The sequence below is a fragment of the Colobus angolensis genome, unplaced genomic scaffold, assembly GCF_000951035.1.
Source record: "Colobus angolensis palliatus isolate OR3802 unplaced genomic scaffold, Cang.pa_1.0 Scaffold40, whole genome shotgun sequence".
Lineage (NCBI taxonomy): Eukaryota > Metazoa > Chordata > Mammalia > Primates > Cercopithecidae > Colobus > Colobus angolensis.
In genome coordinates this window covers 274,508-281,150 of record NW_012117377.1, presented here as the reverse complement: position 1 = coordinate 281,150, position 6,643 = coordinate 274,508, and the positions used below count along the sequence as shown (strand labels likewise).

Sequence of the window (6,643 nt, the reverse complement as noted above, 5' to 3'; positions counted from 1 at the left end):
ACCTCCTAGGTTCAAGCGATTATCCTACCTCAGCCGCCTGAGTAGCTGGGATTATAGGCATGTGTCACCACATCGGGCTAATTTTTTTGTATTTTTGGCCAGGCTGGTCTTGAATACCTGACCTCAAGGCCTGTCTTGGCCTCCCAAAGTGCTGGGATTACAGGGGTGAGCCACCGCACCCAGCCTTACTTGCAACATTCTTAGGAGTATCTCCTTAGGTTGCTTGGAAGTAGAAATCCTGAGCCAAATGAGAGTATCATAAAATTGTGTTCACGAAGTGCTCCAACTTATCTTTCTACAGGCAAATTAGAGTAGTTCTTTTCCATGTCCTAACCAAAGCTTGCTATTGTCAGACTTTTACATACTGGCTAAACTGATAAAAGATAAATTATTTTTTATTGCTATTTTGGTTTACCTTGCAATGATTACTGGTGACCATTTGAACTTCTTTTCTAAGAAGTGCATAGTAATATTTTTGATGATTTTAGGCTTGTCTTTAATTTAGTAATATGTAAATTTTTATATCTTCTTAATATTATTTTATAATTTATGTGCATTGAAATATTTTCTTTTTGTGCCTTCTATTTTTCCATTTTTGTAGAAATTTTTGACAAAGATATAATATTAATGTGATAGAATTTATTAATATTTATCCTGTGATTTATTCTTTTTTCATCTTCTTTAAGAGATCATTCCATATGAAATCATCATACCTGAAAACAAAGTATCTTATAATTTCTTCAAAAATTACACAATTTTTATCTTTTTACATTTGAGTCTTTAACTCATCTGAATTTTGTTTGCTCATTTGCTTTCAATATCATGTACATTTATTACATCTATTTCTAGGAGCTCTATTTTTTTGTTATTATTTTGTATGGGATAATTTTTCTGCCAGATATTCTAAATGACTATCGCTGCTGTGCAGAGCACTGATGAATTCTGTAATTTGACCTTGTGTGCAGTAACTTTGCAAAACTCTTTTATACTTTCTATCACTTTTTCTATTACATTGTATTTCCTGTGTTTATGTTCATGTCTTATTTAAGAATACCTTCATCTCTTACTCTCTTACACTATATATTTAATTATCATATTGCATTGTTTAGTACCACCATTATAATGTTGGTACTATAATGTATAATTATAATGTTGTAAAACAATGTATCTCTGACTTTAATGCTAATTCCTGTAATGCTCTATACACACATGTATATTTGTTCATAGACTTTTGATAGGAGAAATTTCAGATCAGGTAACTCCCTTTTATTTCTAATTTACTAACAGGTTTACTCCAAAGTGAGCATACAATTTAGTGCTTTTTCTGCATCTATTGAAATGGTTAGAAGTTTCTTTCATAGAATCTAGTAATGTAGTAAATTATATTGATATAAACTCTGATGTAACTTTTTTCACATTTGTGATTCATCTTACATAATTATAATATATATTTCATCTATATTGTGGCTTCAGTAAGCTAATATGTCATTAGGATTTTTGTATTAATGTTCAAAGTGAAATTGTTCAAATTTTCCTTATACTGTCATTTTCCAGGTTTGTTATTCATATTCTACTATATATTTAATAATTCAAGCAGGCAAGATTTGCTATTTTCTTCTTTCATGAAACATTTATATCAATTGAGGATTATTTCTTGAAAGCTTGGTAAAACTCAGCTGTAAAATGACATAGGTCTGATACCTTTGATGGTGAAGTGCATGAATATTTAGACTACTCACTTACTTAGACAGTGATGTATACAATTCTCCTATTTCATATGATTTAGAATGTCCAATGCATCCTAGTTTTCCACTTGACTTTTACAGTTTTAGTGGTGAAAGCCTGTGAACTCCCTCAGTCCCATGTAAATCAAATGGTTGGTCATCCCGAGTGGAGTCACTATTGGTCATTTGTATTGTTTAGAGAAACTATCTAACCTGTAACATTTACTGGAATAAATATGCTCCCTATACTGTCTTATAGAAACATCTTCTGTACTATACATAGATCCCCATTTCTTTGTAGAATTTGTTAATTGCTTTTAATCATTTATACTGGGAATCGGATGTTTTTGCAGTTTCTCGATCATTCTTGACCAAAAAAATCAGCCTTTATTTTAATGACGATTTATATTAATTTTTCTTTTTTTTTTTTTACTTCTGAACTTCTTATTGGTCTCCTGCTCCCCAAAGGGTACCCTGCTTCTGCTGCCTTAATGCCTCAGGACTTTGGTGTTGTTGGTCTCAGACACCTCTTTGCCATCCATTATCCAGCGGGTGGTGGTGTTTGGATGGTTTGTATGCAGTTGCTGCTGTCCACGGCATCAGCAAGATTGAAGCCCTCACTGTCTTCCAGCAGGTGGTGGTAGATGGCGATCTCAGCCTTCAAATCAACCTTGATGTTCAGTGGGGCCTCATACTCCTGGGCCTGGCGCTATCTCTCTGCCTGGGTCTGTGCCAGCTCTGACTCCAGGTGCAGCAGGATCCCGTTGAGCTGCTCCATCTGCAGGGTGTAGCAGGCCTCTACCTCCCTCAGGCTGTTCTCCAAGCTGGCCCTCAGATTTCTCATGGAGTCCAGATCCATCTCCAAGGACTGGACTGTACCTCTCAGCTCTGTGAGCATCGATTTAGCAGCTCCAACCTCGGCGGACTGCGTGGTGACCACTGTGGTGCTTTCCTCAATCTGCTGAGACCAGTACTTGTCCAGCTCCTCTCAGTTCTTCCAAGCCAGCTCATCATATTGGGGCCTGATGTCTGCCATGATCTTGGCAAGGTCCTGAGATTTGGGGGCCTCTACCTCCATGGTCAATCCAGAACTGGCAATCTGGGCTTGTAGGCCTTTTACTTCTTCATGGTTCTTCTTCATGAAGAGCAGCTTCTCCTTGATAGCCTCAATCTCTGTCTCCAGCTGCAGCTGAGTGACACTGGTGTCATCGATGACCTTGCAGAGTCCACGGATGTTGCTCTCCACAGACTGGTGCATGGCCAGCTCTGTCTCATACTTGATTCTAAAGTCATCAGCAGCAAGATGGGCATTGTCGATCTGCAGAACGATGCGGGCATTATCCACAGTATTTGCAAAGATCTGAGCCCTCAGGTCCTCAATGGTCTTAAAGTAATGGCTCCAGACTCTGACCTGGGGTCCCTTCTTCTCCATGTGCTCCCGGATTTTGCTCTCCAGTGTCCAGTTCTCCGTCTCCAGGCTCCTCATTCTGTCCAGGTAGGAGGCCAGGCAGTCGATCAGGCTTTACGTGGTCTCTTTATCATTCTGGATGCCTCCCATTCCTGCCAGATCCCTGGCCATCCCCATGGCCAGGCCCCCAGACCCCGTGCAGCCCCAGAAGCTGGTGGAGTGGGTCACAGAGATCTGGGAACCAGAGACCCCGGTGCCTGCACAGAGGCTGGCTGCGCTGCTGATCTGCCGGGCGCCGCCGCTGGGCGCCTGGACAGAGTTCAGGGACTGGTAGTTCCTGGAGAAGGTGGAGCGAGTGGTGAAGCTCGTATTGTCTGCTGAAGAGAGCAAGAGGACAGGACTCAGGCTTTGCCGATGACCTTTCTGCCCTACTGTTTTCATTTCATTTAATCCACTTTCGCTGCACTTGTTGTGGAGATTATTTATACAGACAGATCCAACCAATTTAGCTATCACCTAGCTGGCAGGCAGATAGTAAGCATACAGAGCATATGTTATTTGTCATGTAAGTGGTATAAAGATTAGAAAAGTCTTACAGAATCAGGTGGAAGCACACTTAATAATTATAAAAGATATAAAATTAAATGAAGATAAAGAAATATTATTTAACCTGATTAAACTACTTCCTTAACCTTTCTTTCATAAAAACAAAGTTTATATTTTTGCTTGGGCAGCTCAGGTCAGTGTCCCAAATATGTTACCAATTAATTGCCCCTTTTGAAAGGCCTCAAAGTGAGAACTGCATTGGAGCATTAGTCTTTGGTCAACAAAAGCTACTCAATGATCCTTAAATGAATGTAGTTCTTACTCAACGAGTTTGTAGTTTTACTTTGAATTATCTGCATACTTTATCTTTATGATAAATTATCCTTTCTTGGTGTGTAGATCTGCCTTTAATTGGTTAATTGGATTATAATCAGTAGATTGATTAACAGCGCATCTTGGGAGACAGAAATCCATGGCAACTTGAAAAAATATGTATTATATCACACTAAGGACAAGTAAAATTAAAAACAAAAATACAATAGTACAAATTTGTCAACAAATGTTTGGATGTTCACTCATTTTGGTCACTCTTCAGAAGTTCTCGTTTTTCTCAGATAGCTTATGTATATGCTACTGTCTTTGAGGGCCTTGGTACTCACCGGAGAATGGAAAAGGGTTTGATTAAATGGGAGAAAGAGGTCTGTAAACAAGCTCATTGCTCTGTTGTTTTCGGTAAACTCTCCATCCGCTCATTCCAAAAAAAATAAAATCCCTGAAGGTACGTGGGTTGTTTTTGTGTTGTTTAGTTTTGTTTTGGTGCTTTTAGCAATGGCTGAGGGATAAGGCAGGAAAAAGATTGTGTCAATGTGGTTAGAAATTTTTTCTATATTTGCTACCCAGTATCCATTTACCATATTCTGATAATAGCACAAAAGTTTTGCTGGAATGATACCATTCTTTCAACACTTTAATTCATGGTATATGAGGTTATTGATTCTGTCATAGAACTATACATTTATTGAAAATTCTAATGCCTTCTCCATTTGAGTGGTTCAGAGATGTACATCATCCAAATTGGCTCAACTAGCTATCAGGAAAATAAATTAACTTTTGGCTGAACTAGAACCTATCTTGAGTTTTGCAATATCATTTTTAACTTTAAAAGTTTCACAAAATTATTACACCAGAAGAAAGGCCTTGATCCAGAATAAAATTTACTTCAGTGTAGGAAAAAATTATTATCCTCATGTTCAAAATGTATTTGTTAAGTTTGAGGGTTTAGTTTATTAAATATAATAAAATTATTTATACATGAAAAGAAATAAGCAATAGACATAGGAAAACAGGAAAAGTCCTATCTCAATTCAAGGTTTTATCTACTTTTTAAAGTTGCTGATTTAACATTTAATTATTAGGTTTTAAAATAAAAATGTCTATTTTTAATAATACAAGCTTCAGCCCTTACATATTTCAAAATGCAGAAATGTTTTCTCCTGAGTTGAAGAAAGGTTAAGTCACCATATGCAAGCAACTATTTGAAGCACAAAGATAATTTACACAGAGACAAGGATATAAGCCTGACTTATTTCCTTTATCCCTGTGCAAATCAATGTAAGAAAGTGACAAAATATTCTTTTCTTCTTTTTCGAGCCCTGTGTGTTCACATGTACATTTGTATACTCTGTACCCTGCCCCAAACACATGCACACACACAGTTGTACACACTTGCACATATTTGCCCACAATATTTGCAGAAGTAATTGTCTTGGAAACAAGTTCATGACAGTATAATATACCAGCTGCTGGTTGAATAGCCAGAAATAATCCCAGGTGGATGACATAAACATTCAAAAGCAGACTGTATTTTCAACCTAAGTTAAATTGTTGCTCCAGAGAAATCAAATTTTCTTGCCAATATTTAAGATGTTTCATCATGGGTTGAGATTTTTTAGGGTGTGTAAAAGGCACAGCTGGGTGCAGGAACTCATACCTGTAATCCCAACAGTTTGAGACGCTGAGGCAGGTTGATTGCTTGAGACCAGGAGTTCCAGACCAGCCAGGTCAATATAGCAAGACCCTATCTTAAAAATAAAAAATAAAAAGTTAGCCAGGCATGGTGGTGCATGCCTGTAGTCCTAGCTAATCAGGGTGCTGAGGTGGAAGGATTGCTTGAGGCCAGGAGTTCAAGACATAGCCTGGGCAACATAGAACTTGTCTTTACAAAATCAAAAATAAAAAAGTTAGCCAGGTGTAGTGGCACACACCTGTAGTCCTAGCTACTTAGGATTGCTTGAGCCCAGGAGTTTGAGGCTAGAGTGAGCTATGGTCACACCATTGCATTACAGCCTGGGTGACAAAGCAAGAAACTCATCTCAAAAAAAAAAAAAAAAAAAAGACACCATATATAAACATAGAATCCCTGGAACCAACATTTTAACATGTTTGCATTCGAGCAATCATCAGTGGGGCTTTCTTGATAGCTAAGAAACATCTAGAGTCAGTATGGTGACTTTAGGCTTCACTTCAAGAGGATGCTCATCTGATTCCAGGAGGTAGAGTTTGTTGAGGGCCATGAATATAACTAGTAACAGGAGTCATCTTTTCTGTTTCATCTCACTAGGCAGCTCTAACTCTAATTTCCTTCTTTCTCTCTCTCTCTCTCTCTCTCTCTCTCTCTTTCCTCTCTCTCTCTTCTCTTTCTCCCTGCCTTCCTCTTTTCTTCTCTCTATTTCTCATATATACCTGTGCACTCGAATAACCTTCACTCTGTATCTCTTCCAGCCATGGTAGTAGATCTGGAACATAGAAGGTTAGGCACACCAGCCAACAAATTGGGAAGGGAATTTCTATTTGCCATCACTGCTTGGTCACAAATCTCTTTTGGAACACCAAAAACAAATGATAGTTACGGTTTACATAAAGGTTTTATGTTCCTAGCCTCCACAGCCATTAAACTCCACAAAAC

At 38.1% G+C, this 6,643-nt stretch overlaps 1 pseudogene; it reads right to left on the bottom strand.

Moving 5' to 3' along the window:
- Positions 1-2,212: 2,212 nt before the first annotated feature.
- Positions 2,213-3,573, bottom strand: LOC105521545 (annotated as a pseudogene).
- Positions 3,574-6,643: the final 3,070 nt, after the last annotated feature.